This window comes from Protopterus annectens, chromosome 5.part1, assembly GCF_019279795.1.
Source record: "Protopterus annectens isolate FY-2018-M chromosome 5.part1, PAN1.0, whole genome shotgun sequence".
Taxonomy (NCBI): domain Eukaryota; kingdom Metazoa; phylum Chordata; order Ceratodontiformes; family Protopteridae; genus Protopterus; species Protopterus annectens.
Window position 1 is genome coordinate 475,612,508 of NC_056736.1, and position 15,613 is coordinate 475,628,120.

Sequence of the window (15,613 nt, forward strand, 5' to 3'; positions counted from 1 at the left end):
TAAAATGTGTTATGAAAATTAATGGGTGAAAGTAATGGTAAATTGATATATGAGAAAACAGATCAAGGTAAGATGGGATTTAATCAGGGGTGTCCCTTCAGTATGCGTATTTTTGTCCTAATATTGAATGGAATTATTCAAATGTTTATGTCAGAAATGTATGATTATATGTTGGAAGATGGGAAGGAAACTGAGATACCAGTATGTCTGTCTTATGCAGACGGTCTGGTTATTGTTGCGATTAGTAGAGGATGGATGAATGAAAGTATTATAATATTTGAAAAGTTATTAGAAAAGTTGGGTTTAAGATTGAATAAAGGAATATGGGTTTGGTGAAGTAACGAAACTACATGGAATTAATTATCATAGGAAGGAATTTAATATATTAGGGGTTAAGTTTAGAGAATATGAAAACATACTGAACCAGTGAAACACAAATTTAATTTATCATATACCAAAAAGGAGACTATATTAAATACATGCATATTGGGTAAACTTGTTTAAGTTGTGGCGTTTAAGTTTCCAGTAAAAATGGAAAAGGAATTACTAGAATTTTTTTATTTCAGTTTTATATGGAGTTTGAGATGGAATCCTATTAAAGAGGAATAATGCACAATAAAAAGAAGAAGGAGTTAGGTCTGAAAAAATCCTGTTTTGGGTTCCTAGTAGTGTAAAAAATAGTGATAATAAAATGGTAGGAGTACTTGTATATGCAAGGTATGAAGAGATATAGAAACAAGTGAAAAGGAAAAGAAAGGGCTATGTAAACAAAGTAAAAAGAAGAGATGAAAAATATTATGAAAAGAAAGGAATATGTAAATAAAATACATTTATGAAAATTAAAACTTGATGAATGTAGTGAGAAAAGGAACAGGTGCTATGAAAATACCATGCTAGTTTTTTTTTCTTGTGTATCAGATTTATTATTATTGATTTATCAGATGATGTTAGAAATGCAATAAAGTAAAGAAGGAAAATGCGTGATCATTTCTATGAAGTGTGGGACTTTTTGTGGAGAATTTTGTTTAACACATTACCTGCTAAGGGAAATATTAAATGGAAAGCAAAAGAGTAAAAAATGTACTAAGACTGCAAGGTAGAGGAAACTCCAAAACATTGTTTCTTAGAATATAAATTATATAAATCTTTTGGGGAAAAATGCAAAAATGTATATAGCTGGGAAGGTTTTGAGGAAATGAATATAGAAATTATACTGTATGGTAAATATTAGAAAGAAAGGATGGAGGAAATTAATAAATGGGACAAATATTTGTTATAATCTGGATATTGTAGAGAAGAAGGTGTGAAGGACTATTGTAACAAAACTGAAGGGACTGAGATGTATTTGCACAAATAAGAAAATGGTTATGAAAAAATACTGGGAAGGATAGATGAAAACTGAGGAAATGTGAAAGAAAGAACTATATACAAAAAATGTTTTGGATTATTAATAAAGAAATTGTAAAAATGATGTGACTAAGATAAACATGGGGTTGCAAAAATATATAAATAATGTTGAATAATGTGTAAGTAATAATAAGTGGCAATGGATATTTTACATCCACCTGTGCTACCACCAAATCAGGTAGCTGGGGCCTTAGATCATAGGATCATAGGAAGTTACTAGGCTATTGGTCCTGAGGCCCTAATAAGCCTAGCCAAGAGTTTAGCCCATGTTTAGCCAAGTTAGTTCCTGATGCCCCACACCAGCAGGGACACAGGTGGAATCTCAGGGGTGTATTTTCTGTTTCCCATCCAGTTATCCAGGTTGTGCTTAAAAAGGGTTAATGAGGTACTCTGCTTGATGAGGAGAAGGAGTCTATTCCAGAGAAGGCGAAGTCTCTGGGACACAAATCTGTCCTGCCAACAAGTCCTATTGATGTCACAGACAAGGTTGAGATTGCACGTGCAGGTTACTCGAGTGGAGCCTGACTTGCAGATATGCAGCATTCCCATAAAGTCGGGGTCTAAGGTCCTTTTGTATGACAGGCAGAGGTTACCTCTGAGGAGTCTGTATGAAACTGACTAGAGGGACAGAGCTTTTAGCCTGTCAGTGTAGGATAGATGTTCGAGGCCCTGGATTCTCCTGGTGAGGAACCTATGTAGTCTCTCCAGCTGCTGTATGTGCTTTGTGAGGTACATGCCGAAAGGGACATTGTACTCAATAATGGGCCTTATAAGGGAAGAATACAAGGATATTATGACCTCCTTGTCCTTGGATGAGTTACCCTTACTTATAAGGTGGGCAATTTAGAAAGCTTTCCATACAATGGAAGCAATGTGATGGTCAAAGTCAGGTTGCTATTAACCTGAATGCCCAAATCCCTCATGACTGATTGCATGCTTAGGATGTTGTTATTAATGTGATAATTTCTGGGGATGCCACTCTCCCCAAAGGGGATGATGATACATTTTTTGCTATTCAGCTTAAGGCCATGTTTCAGGCACCAGTCATTTGTTTAGGTGAGACCATCTTGGAGTATGTCCACATCACTAGGTGAATTGATGACAGTACCCAGCTTGCAATAATCTGCAAACTTGGTCAGCCATAGCCCATTGGTTTTGGCATAGAACTCATTAAAGTGTATCCCAAATAACAGAGGCCCCAAAACCAATCCATGGGGTACACTGTTCATTATAGGTCTACTACTTGAGGTGGCTTCCCCTATTTTGACTAGCTGAGTTCTATCAGTGAGCCAATTTGCTATCTATCTGGTAACATACGGATTGATGCCTAATTGAGGGAGTTTATCTATTATGCCTGAGTGCAGAATAGTGTCGAAGGCTTTGGTCAGATCAATGTAGGTGGTGTGCACCATCTTCCCCTCCTTCATGCCTTTGGTGACTGTCTCAAAGAAGTCAACCAGATTTAACAGACATGACCTGCCATTGATGAAGCCAAACTGTGTGAGATAGAATGTTTGGAGGTGGCCTATGTCCTTGTTAATGAGGTCCATGATAATCCATTGCAATGCCTTGCAGATTAGGTTAGTTAGGCTGGTGGGTCTATAATTTCCAGGATCGGTGGACGCTCCACCTTTATGCAAAGGTATAACAGTGGCTGTCCTCCACTCAGCTGGAATGAAGCTGGTACTCAGGATTTGGTTGAATAGGACACCTAATGGTGCTGCAAGTTCCTGCCTGAGTTCATGTAGGATGCAGCACGGGATGTTATCGGGTCTCATGGAGGCTGTATTTTTTTGACTTTGAGAGGGCAGTGGTAACCTGTTCCCTAAAGATAAGAGGAGGGGGGCCAGTACTGGGGATGTCCTGATTTACTGATTCAGGGAGACAGTGGGGTGAAGTTTTCACTGAATCTATCAGCCAGCAAGTTGGATATAACAATGGCATTTATGTATGTAGTGTCATTGACCACCAGTTCTGAGCAGATCTGGGTGAATCCTTTGAGACTGCGGATGTATGTGAAAAAGGCCTTATGATTGTCTCTAGTAGATGTGCAATACTAGATGTCAATCTTGGTTTCACATCTCATCTTAAGGACAGTTTACTCAATAAGACAGGTCCGCACTTATGCTGCACTACAATGTCAGTAATGGAAAATAATTCCAATTGTTCAGACTGCCACACAAATATATAGTATTATTATTATTATTATTATCGCAAATTCTGTTCTCAGTTTACTTATTGTTGCAAAGTTATGATTACAGTATGATGATTCACTGATCACCTTAGAAAAGCTTTATTTCCAACATCAGAAACATTTTACATTTATAAGATGTGTTGCTAGTTGTCCCATAAACTTATTGGTGGTTGGAAGGTTGGCATAATGGTTAAGGTGATTATCTTATAGACACAAGGTAGAGGGTTTGACTCTCACCTTTGTTCACCATCTAGATATTGGTAAGGTATATAATATTCTGAAGACTGATTGGCTAGCATTACTTATGTTAATGCTGATGTGGCAACACTGATAATCTTGTCAATGTTTCATGCTAATGCCATAGATTCATGGTTTGGATCTAGAGAGAGAGAGTGATGGCTGTATAAAAGTAGGAATCCTTAATGTCAACATATGCTCTACAGTGTACGCATACTGGTTAAGGTGATTACCTCACAGACACAATGTACAAGATTTGTTTTTTACCTTTAAAGGGGAAGTTGGCTAGGACTGAAATAACCAACAGTTACTTACCTAGAACTAAAGTATGGTGGACAGAAACCAAAAGTCTGTGGCTTATAACAGCACAAATCCAGAGAAAAGATAAATCCACAGAGCACCAGGCTGAATCGAACCGTTTATTAAAACAACGTTGAATGTTAATGCTTTTGGGTAAAAAACCCTTCTTCAGACATAAAGCATTCAAATAAAATAGTATTATTTAAAAGACAAATCATCCAATCACAAAGCCAATACTCAGTAGGCATAGACCATATATTAATTTGCACTGATTGTTTTATTGTTTTTACTTTGTGATTGGATGACTTGTCTTTTAAATAATACTATTTTATTTGAATGCTGTATGTCTGAAGAAGGGTTTTTTTTACCCGAAAACACTAACATTCAACGTTGTTTTAATAAATGGTTCGATTCAGCCTGGTAGTCTGTGGATTTATCTTTTCTCTGAACAGTTACTTACCTGTGAACTCTTTAACCATATATAATAAACTGATGTATTCCAAAATTAAAACCTGACAACTATATTGTGAGCTCTAAAATTAGGAAACAATCTCTGAAACAAAACAAAAAAAAAAGAACTGGGAAGTGAACAATCACTCTACTCATTTAAAGTTATTTTAGCAGGGGAAAAACACCCTTTGTACTGTCAAGTATGGATGCATACACCCTGCACTCCTCCAATACTTGTATATGCTAATTCTGTATACCTATGAGAAATAAAAGCCTAAGACAAGTGCTCCAAGGACTGGACCCTATGTCATCCATTAATAACAGGTCTTTTGAATAAGGAAGAGCCACCTATTCTTATTTCCTATGTTCTAGTTGTTAGCTAATTTTCTGCCCATTGAGTTACATAAGGGTTACCATTTATCTGGGAGAGTTCATTCATGATGCCAGAGTGCAGGATGGTCCATTGAACATGCGGGTGAAACAGGCAAATGTAGGTTTTGTAAAACAGAATTGGAAACAGTTGCACACCTCATTGCTGGCTGTGATATACTAACAGCAGATGGACTCTATACTGAAAGGCATAATAATGTGGCAAGACTGTTGCACTGGGGAGTGTGCAAACATTATGGTATTGAAGTGGCTGAAAAACACTGCAAATGTGAGCCACAAAACATCATAGAAAATGATGAAGTCTACATCACATGGGATCACCCATTACCATTACCAGCAATTCAAATGATAGATGCTAGAAACCAGACATAGTGGTCCATGAAAAGAAGACACAAGAAGCATTGATCGTTGAAATTGCCACACCCAGTGACTACAGTGTCTTGTGTACAGAGAGGCACAAAGTCATAAAGTATCAGGATTTTCAGGCAGAAATGAGAGCAATGAAGAAGAAAGATGCCCAGACAGTTCCAACAGTAGTAGGAGCAATGGGTCTTATAAAAATAATCTACAATCATATTTAGATATGTTACCAATATATGTAACCCCATACGAACTGCAGAATGAGTAATTTCTGGGCACATTGCAGGTGCTGCGAAGAGCACTTCTGGCTGACATCAAAGATTGAAACAATACTAATTTCATGAACTTTAATCCTACTTTGACCTAGGAATGGGGTTCATTGCTGTCATAGTATTAGAAACAAAAAAGACTTGGAGAAATTAAAAAAGGCAACATGCAATGACTTGCCCTTGTCAATTGCCTCAGTGACTTTTACAAAGAAGTCAGCCAGATTAAGTAGGCAGGACCTGCCCTTGATGAATCCAAATTGAGTTGGGTTGAGAGTCTGTAGATTACTTATACCACTGTTTATTAGTTTCATAGTAATCCTTTCCATAGCCTTTTAGATGAGGCTGCCCAAGCTTAAGGGTCTGCAATTAACTGGGTCTGTTGTAGCCACAACATTGTGCAAGAGAATGATTGTTGTTGTCTTCTATTCATCTGACTTAAAGCCTGTTTAGAGGTTAATATTGAATAGCTTCTGTTGGGGTCTTACATTTCATATTTCAGGCTAGCCAGTTGGCAGCATGGTATGTTATCTGGATTTATAAATGTAATGTCCTTGGCCTTAGATATTGCCTTGAGGACTTGTTCTTTGGAGATCTAAGAATGGAGTAGATGTGGATATTTGATCTAAGAATTTTTGAGGGGTGAGGGGGAGAAGCTGGTCCAGAAGTTATCTGCTAGTAAATTGGATATGTCATGTAAGTCTGAATATGTGATATCATCTACAATTAGCTCTGCACAGTGCTGGATATTGTTTCTTTGATTTATAACGTAGCAAAGAAGGCCTTCTGGTTATCTTTCACCCATATGGCTATTTTTATCACATATCTAGCAAATGTTGATTTGATCTGGACTTGGAGTTCTTTGTTAGCATTTTTAGTTTCTTGAAAGTTACACATATTTTTTTGTTATTGAGCCTGTATATATTCCGATTCGACCATAGGAATTTATTTTTGAATTTTGCACTATATTTATTTCAGAGGAGGAAGATACATCTATGCAGCTATTTACATATGCTTTGAACTTGGCAGTAAAGGATTCTGCATATGCAGTAAGATTTTTAAAGGTGACAGGAGCTTTTAAATTTAATCAGGTCATCACTCAGTTTTAGTGGATAAGCCTTTACATAGTCTCTGAATACTGAGATACTGGAGGATGCTTCTGGCTTTAATCTTAAGGTGAATGTGACTGACTTGTAGTCCAATTTAACCAGGAAGAGATTACAATAAGCATGGAACAGAGCTGTCTCACATTGGTAAGAACCATGTCTAGGATGTTATCTCCTCTAATTAGTCTGTGGACTAACTAGTCCAGGGAGTTTATATTTATGAAGTCCATAAATCTCTGGACATGCATGTCTGAGGATATTTTAAGTCTTATAGTTAATGACGGGATAATTGAAGTATCCTAGAAAAATGGCATTTTGCTGAACACATAGGTACTCCATATTGGTTAGATAGAAGGTATGGGCGGGGGGTGTATAGAACATGTTCTATAGTTAGCTATGATGTGATAAAGGGTTTTGTTTACAGGAAGTTGGACACAGAGGTAATCCAAGCCATTATATCATCTAACAAGTTTGCAGGAGAGATTTGTTTAAGAATATAGAGTCACGTCCTCCTTTGGTGCCTACATCTAATGTGGTGGGCCTGTACAAATGATAGGCATTGAAGCTGTCCACTGATGGATGCTTTCTTTGGTTTTGAACCAGGTCTCTGTGATGCTGCATATCTCTACTTTTTCCATGCTAAGTAGTGCTTGTAGGTGTTGATTTTTTTTTGTTAAGGTTCCTAGGATTGAGCTGCAATACCTTAATGCTGCCCTAATTATTTTAGTTATGTTGGAAGTTTTAGAAGATGGAGTATGCATAACATGAGCAAAATGGGTGTATAAAAGGTTTTAGCCAACAGACTTGTAGAGATATGCAGGGCATCCCTGGCAAAGCAGTTTGGAAAGTCTACCATCCCATTACCTTTAGAATGACAACATAATCTAAGCCATTTTTTTCAGACATTTTTATTAAATTTACACAAATGACAAAGGCAATCTTACATTTATATAAATGAAAAGCATACAAAGTGATATCACTTTAGTTGCAAAGTGTTTATATCACAGATGCCAGTGAACCAACTGTAGTCGTCAACATTATACATCACTTATAAACCATCCAGTCATTGTCAATTAAGCATTATATAGCTCATTCAAATCCTGCCTCTTAAACCTCATTCCTGATCTGCATATATTGTTCCCACAATTCCCATTTTTTCCTATGTAGTTTGCACCTTCCTTTTTCTAAGATCCCAGGTTCAGTTGTTTTATCTCTGTTACTGTATTCACTACTTCTAGTAAAGTTGGTTTAGACTTTGATTTCCATTTTCTATTAATTGTTTTTTTGGCAGCCACCATAATTAGACTAATCAAGTATTTACTATTTCTAGGAAATTCCGATTCTGTAGCATAACTCAAAAAAAGTCATCTCCCCAGTCAGTCCAATCTGTTCATCTAGCATCTCCCACAGAGCGGTCTGCAGGGAATCCCAAAAGTCTGCCAGCTCATCATACTTCCAAAAAAACATGTTCTCAGCCACTTCTTTCTTGCCAGTCACACCTCCAACATTTGCTATCCACCTGAGGAAAAATTCTTTGGATTCTACTGAGGGTATAAAATAACTATGTAAGCACTTCCAGGCAAAGATCCTAAATATTCTAGACTTGGATGCATATTTGGGAGATATTATTGACATCAATTATCATTTGATTATATTGTGACATCATTCTTGGTGAAGGTAGAACACTGCTCAAGTCTTGGCTCATACTTGCATCATGCACATATTCTTAGAGCTCCATCATGAGTTTCTTTTCATATAGTCCAGGAAGGTATGTCTCAATTCATTTACATCTACTTCCACATGTTCAGTGAGTGTGTCATATATGTACTTATGGTTAAGGGAATGAGTCCTGATTTGATGTAGTAAATCCTGGTGCCTGACAGACAACTGATTGTGACCCGCTCTTTGCAGTCTGGTGAGTAGTGCATCTGTGTGTCTCACTATGAGGTTTCCTCTGACATGGATACTGATAAGTTTGGTGGTTTGCTTTATGGGCTTCTGGAGTGTTATCCATCTAAGATGAACAAAAGAAACCTTCACATGAAGAAGAACAAGCCATATCATGCAATTACTCTGAATGTCTGGAGTAGATTATATACAGAAAATTATGTTGTCTGCATCTATACAATGTAAGGTTAAATTGTCTGCATGAGGAGTAAGGCCTTGCAATTGCAGGCAATGTATGATGTCAGAGAAATGCAATATACATATATATATATATATATATATATATATATATATATATATATATATATATATATATATATATATATTTTATATATATATATATGCATATATATGTATATCATGTTTAGCTTATGCATAAACGTATAGGTTTGTTTTGCCTCTTCTTCCTAATTTAAGACCAGTTGAACTGTTGTCATTATTATCCACCGCTGTCTGCATTCATCAATTACAACCACTTCAGTATGTATCTGTACTTCAAATCTGCAGTTGTGCTAAATAATGGCTACAGTAAAGAATTCCAACATGCTGCACACAAATGCAGTGTAGTCCTGAAAAGCCACACTAATGACTGTTTAATGTGATCACAGCAGCAAAGTCAACCATTCACATCCACTGACATCCAAACCACAGCAATTATAATCCCAGTGTTGGCTGTGCAGAATACAGAGTCTATATAACTTGAGACTAATAGCTGGATCAACCATTCTTATCAACAGCCAGCCCCTATACCCAGCTATTATAAGTTCATCGTTGACTGTGTACACCTTGAATGTGTGATTGTGGTAGAAAAAATAAAATAATGATTATAAAGACAATCATGTATTTCATATTTGTTTCACCCTCACAAATATTAGCCAAAGTATACCAACGTAATCCATACAAATGCACACTAGTCTTGCAATGTGTAATTAAATGAACATTAGTCCTGCAAAGTCACAAAAAAATGCAGACTAGTTTTACAAAAAAAAACTGTCCCAACTAAACAACAAGAGGATAAGTTACTTTCATCCACAGACAACTCCACCCCCAACAGCAGTTATAGCTGATTTCCTGTGTATACCTCATCTGATTGTAATAAAAAGTAATAATGCCCAACTTCTTGGGGCAAAAATCAGGACAAAGCCAAAAAATAATGACAGACAAATGACTAGACTTAGGGACAAACTTTAACTATTACTGTTTTATAGCGATATAACGTTGATTTTGCATTATCATGCATTTCCTGAAGAACAGGGAGTCTGAAACTCAAATGCTTGCCACTGTTTAGTGACTTCAATCCTCGACTGACTTCCACAAGACCATAAATATTATGAAAGGAGAAGCAATCCAACATTTTTAGGTGAAATCAGGAGCATTCTGTGAGCTCAGGGACATTGAAAAATTATGGAATTTCAGCATTATAACATGGACATAGCTGGCCTACCAAGTCTTCAAAGTTCTTTCAAATTCACATTAATTCTGCAAAACCAGATGCTTCACTGAGCAAATGACAAGAGGGTGAATTACTTTCATCAATAAATAATCCACTCCCCCACCTTGCATTTATAGCTAGTTTGTTTCGTAGAACTCATCTGACTGTGATAAAAAATAATACCTCTCAGACTCTTAGGGCAATAATAGAGGACATAGTCAAAACAAAAGGAGAGAAATGAAGCTCAAAATAAAGGACAGATTTTAAATATTGCTCTTATATATTTAGAAAGTTGCTAGAGCAGTTTTTTTTCACATTGGAATATACTTGATAAAGGACTTGAACTCAAAAATAAAATGTCTGTCATTATTTTAGTGACTGCGGCAGTCCTCAGTGAGGTACCAGTACTACACAATTATTACAAGAAACAGAACAAAAATACGAGGCACATATCACTCAACTTATTTACTCAAGAATTCTGATCAAAACTAAAATAATGGCAATGCAAAGGCTTAAAATCAATGACAAATTTCAAATGTTACTCTAATTCGCTCATAACGTTACAAGAACAGTTTTTTCATCAGTATACCCTTTGAGAATGATATGATGTATGAAACTTTCTGGCCTTTCACTCACAGAGTTAAAATAATGCATTTGCATCAGTATGCACTTCGGAATGAGAAGAAGTGTGAAAGTCTAATGTCTAGCTTTACTTACTTACGGTAATCACCAGTGATCTACAAGAAAATCAAATGTTTTTGAGGTCCTGAGCAAATATATCAGAAGAAAATCAGGAATATTTCTACATAATCAGGGACACTTGAGGCACAACCAGAAAGAGAAAAGAGCTGCAACAACATGGAGAACTACTATATATACAATATTCCGAATGCAGGGAAAGATTACTGGACATTTAACATATGTGGATTATGTACTGCATAACCTTGTATCTGAATGAAGAGACTCAAGTGAGAAAAATGCATTCAATCTCCTGGCAAATTTTTCCCTTTATTCATGCAGCAAACTCTGTTCACAGTTGTATTGCTGCTTATGTTTGAATGGAGTTTGTCACATGAAGGAATACTTGTGGTGACATTTGAATTGCATTTGAATATATTTGTTGTTTGATTGTTTGTTTACCTTTAAATAATTTTAAGTTAAAAACAACAGGAAGCAGTAAGTGGGCTTGGCCATGCCCCCCCCCAACCTTGTGGTCATGGGTTGCACATGTCCAGCACTCTTATAATTTTTATATTTATTTGTTGACAATTGGCAAATGGACTGTTTTGGGGGGAAGAACCAAGGTGGTATTCACACTGATTAAAAGAAATTGGGACACGGTACCAGGGAACTTTTCCCACTCTTTTCTACAAATGTCATTGAATCTTTCACCGTCACCTTAGCTACTACAAGCAGATAAGGCCTTTGTTTAACATCTCATCTCAGGGAAGGCAAACTCATAGTATAGCACCCCCCCCCATACTGAACTGTATTATGTTGTTAGTATTAGAAAACGTATCTAGGTACCTTGTGAGGGAATAGACCCCACCACCTTTTCCATTAAAAGCAAGTACATACCTGTTGAGCTACTGTTAATGAGATTTGCTACTCAGTACAGTATGAAAACGTGTTTACAAGACAGATGCTAGGCACTGTGGATGCAAAAATTTGTGTGCAAACACACTAGGTAAGTAAACAAAGGTATATCTGTGCTCTAAAATCTCAAGTCACATCAGTGGCACTCAAACCTCATCTCTTACTCTTTATCACACAACTTTAGCAGAAAAAGTGGCAGAAAAAATGACTAGCAGTTTGTAAAACAATTATTTCTATAGAGGAGCACTTCCTTTCTGCTTGCTGTCTGTACCTCTCAACTGTCCTTGATTTTGAAGAACACCCCTAATTTTACCTCATATCTTTGCCCTGCCTTGTAAAATGTTTGTTTTTCTGGTAAATTACTGAGGATTACATTTAGTCAATACTTTATTTTCCTTTTTGCTGCTTGTTCTTAAAGTGTTCAGCTGCATTTATTCTGTAGCATGTATTACTGCTTGTTAGTAGCCTAATTAAATTGTAACTGTTATTCTAAGCCTCTTCGTTTCAATTTAAGCACTTGGGCTTCAGGTTAGTTATCTTATATAAGAAAGGTTTGTGGTCTACACTCTTGTGGCATGAGAGGTAGCTTACATCCTTCTAAGTTGTTAATTGCTGGGTGAAAGCTTATTGTGTCTGTTATTCTAAAAGTGTCTTAGTTCTGGTTAAAGCATGTGGGCTTCAGGCCAGCTATTTTATTAAAAAGATTTGTGGTCTGCACACTTGTGGTAGGAGAAGTAGCATCTGCCTTTCTGAGCTGGAAATTGCTGGTTGAATGCTCTTTGTACTTGTTATTCTAAGAGACTTTATTCTGGTTTAAGCTCAATTAACCAGAGCTGCTCTGGGTTTGGCATCATTTGCAAGAGATCCAGAGTGTATCTGCTTAAATCCAAGTCATCCAAAGGTAAGGACAAGAAAGTAAGCTTATTTTGAGTTTGATCTGCACTTTTTCATTTGTATTTTACTGTTTTACTGCAGTAATTTGTGCCTTTTTGACTGTTTTCCTGTTTGTGCCTGCTTATTACATATACTTGTTTTGCACTGAAATATTGCTTAGTTCATAGGATCATAGGACGTGATTAGGCTATTGGCCCTGAGGCCATTACAAGCCTAGCCAAGAATTTAGTCCATATTCTGACATGTCAGCACCCAATGCCCCTGTCCAGAAGAGACACAGGTAAAATCCCAGGGGTGTATTTTCTATTCCCCATTCAGTTACCCAGGTTTCACTTGAAAAGGGTTAATGAGGTACTCTGCTTGATGTGGAGCGGGAGTCTATTCCACAGAAAGGAGAGTCTCTGGGACACAAATTTGTCATGCTAACTAGTCCTATTGATGTCACAGACCAGGTTGAAGTAGCACATGCAGGTTACTCGAGTGGAGCTTGACTTCCAGATGTGCAGCGTTCCCATCATGGCAGGGTCTAAGATTGCTTTGTATGCCAGACAGTGGCCACCTCTGTAGGAGACTGAGTAGAGGGTAGGACCTTTAGCCTATCTGTGTAGTGTAGATGTTTGAGTCCCTGGATTCTCCTGGTGAGGAACCTCTGTGGTCTCTCCACCTGCTGCATGTGCTTTGTGAGGTACATGCCAAAAGGGGTCTTATAAGGGAATAATACAGGGATGTTATGACCACCTTGTCCCTGAATGAGATGCTCTTACTAATGAGGTGGGCCATGTAGAAAACTTTCCATACAACAGAGGCAAAATGGTGGTCAAAATTCAGTTTGCTATCAACTTGAGTGCCCAAGTCCTTCATGACTGATTGTGTGCTTAGGACCTTGTTATTAATGTGATAATTTGTGGGGACATCACTCTCCCCAAAGGGGATGATGATGCTTTTTTGGCATTCAGTTTGATGCAATGTTTCAGGGGGTCTATGTTAAAACAGTGAACACTTAAAATAGCGAATGCTGCTTTATCGACCCTTTAAAAGTGAAAGCTGACAATCTGAAAGACACGCAATGGAAAAAAATCGCTGTTCCATAAAAAAAAAAAACAGTTCAAAATACAAAATAAAGTGTGGGGGCTTCACCACCCACACCACCTGATGTGAGGGGCTGTGCCCCCCACATCCTCCTACTTAAATATAGAAACTCCGACATTGCACCACAGTGGAGGAAATGGCAAATTCCCAAAAACCGCCCAGCAATTTTTTTTCCCTGGGAAAAAAAATTACTATTCCATGTCTTCTGGATTGTCAGCTTTCACTCTTAAAGGGGTGATAAATCAGCATTCATTATTTTAAGTGTTTGCTGATTTAATACAGACCTGTTTCAGGCACCATTCATTTGTTTAGGTGAGACCCTCTTGGAGGATGTCCACATCACTAAAGGAATTGATGACAGTACCCAGCTTGCAATCATATGCAAATTTGGTTAGCCATAGCCCACTGGTTTTGGCCTGCACCTCAGAAAAGTATATGCCAAACAATAAAGGGCCCAAGACCAATTTCTGTGGTACACTGCTTGTTACAGGTTGACTGCTTGAGGTGGCTTCCCCTATTTTGACTAGGTGGGTTCTATCATTGACCCAGCTTGCTACCCATCTGGAAACATACAGATTAATGACTAGTTGAGAGAGTTTATCTATTATACCAGAGTGGGGAATAGTATTGAATGCTTTGGCAAGGTCAAGGTAGGTGCTGTGCTGCACCATCTTCCCCATGTCCATGGCTTTGGTGACTGTCTCAAAGAAGTCAACCAAATTTAGCACGCATGACCTTCCCTTGATGAAACTAAACTTTGTGGGATCAAGTGTTTGGAGGTTGCCAATGTCCTTGTTAATGAGGTTCATAATAATCTGCTCCATGGTCTTACAGATCAGGCTAATTAGGCTGATGGGTCTACAATTTCTTGGATCTGTGGACGCTCCACCTTTGTGCAAAGGGATGACAGTCGCTGTCCTTCACTTGGCTGGGACAAAGCCAAAACTCAGGCTTTGGTTAAATAGAGTGCCTAATGGAGCTGCATATTCCTGCCTGAGTTCATGTAGGATGCAGCCTGGGATGTTACTGGGTCCCATGGAGGCTGTATTTTTGCCTTTGAGAGGGCAGTGATAACTTGCTCCCTAGAGATAAGGGGAGGAGGGGACAGGTGCTGGGAATGTCCTGATTTACTGATGGGGACTGAGGGGTGAAGTTTTCACTGAACCTATCTGCCAGCAGGTTGGCTTATATCTACAGCATTTGTGTATGTGGTATCCCTGACCACCAGATCTGACCAGATCTGGGTGCTTCCCTTGAGACTGTGGACAGATGTAAAGAAAGCCTTGTTATTGTCTTTAGTAGACGTGGCTAGCTTGTACTCAAAGTTTCCTTTGGAGGATTGCCCTAGTGCTCTTATTTGCTTGCCCATGCTAAGGAGAGATTGCTTCTAATTAGGTACCTGCTCCTACTTGGTCCTGGTTAGAATTTTTTTTCCTTTTATTGTAGAGTTTATTTATTGCAGATCTCCACCAGACAAGTTTACTCTTCCTTGAGGAGGAGGATTTTGTCCTGTTGGGTATTCCTGATTCCATGTAGCTATATAAATGCTTGTAAAGTATTTTGGTGTAGGTTTGAACATATGTGCCAGTTCCTATGGAGGGGTGGGGGCTGTGAAGCTGTTTATATCTTCTCTCAGGAGGTTGTAATCAGCTTTGGAGAAGTTTTTTTGTTTGACCCTAGCTTGGGGGGGTCAGGGGAGATGGTGACTTCAAAAGTGACCGCTTTGTTGTTGGAGCTTACCAGGAGGATGACACTGTAAGGATGCTGCAGGGATGCTGCAGTGGTTACTCATGTTGGTTAATACTAAGCCCAAGATATTTTCACCTTTTGTGAGGGGTGTTGACCAGCTTGTTCAAGGCATTTATACTGACAAAATCAAAGAATCTCTGGGCATTTGTGATTTGGCATGAGTAGCTCTTCCAGTCTATCATTGGATAGTTAATGT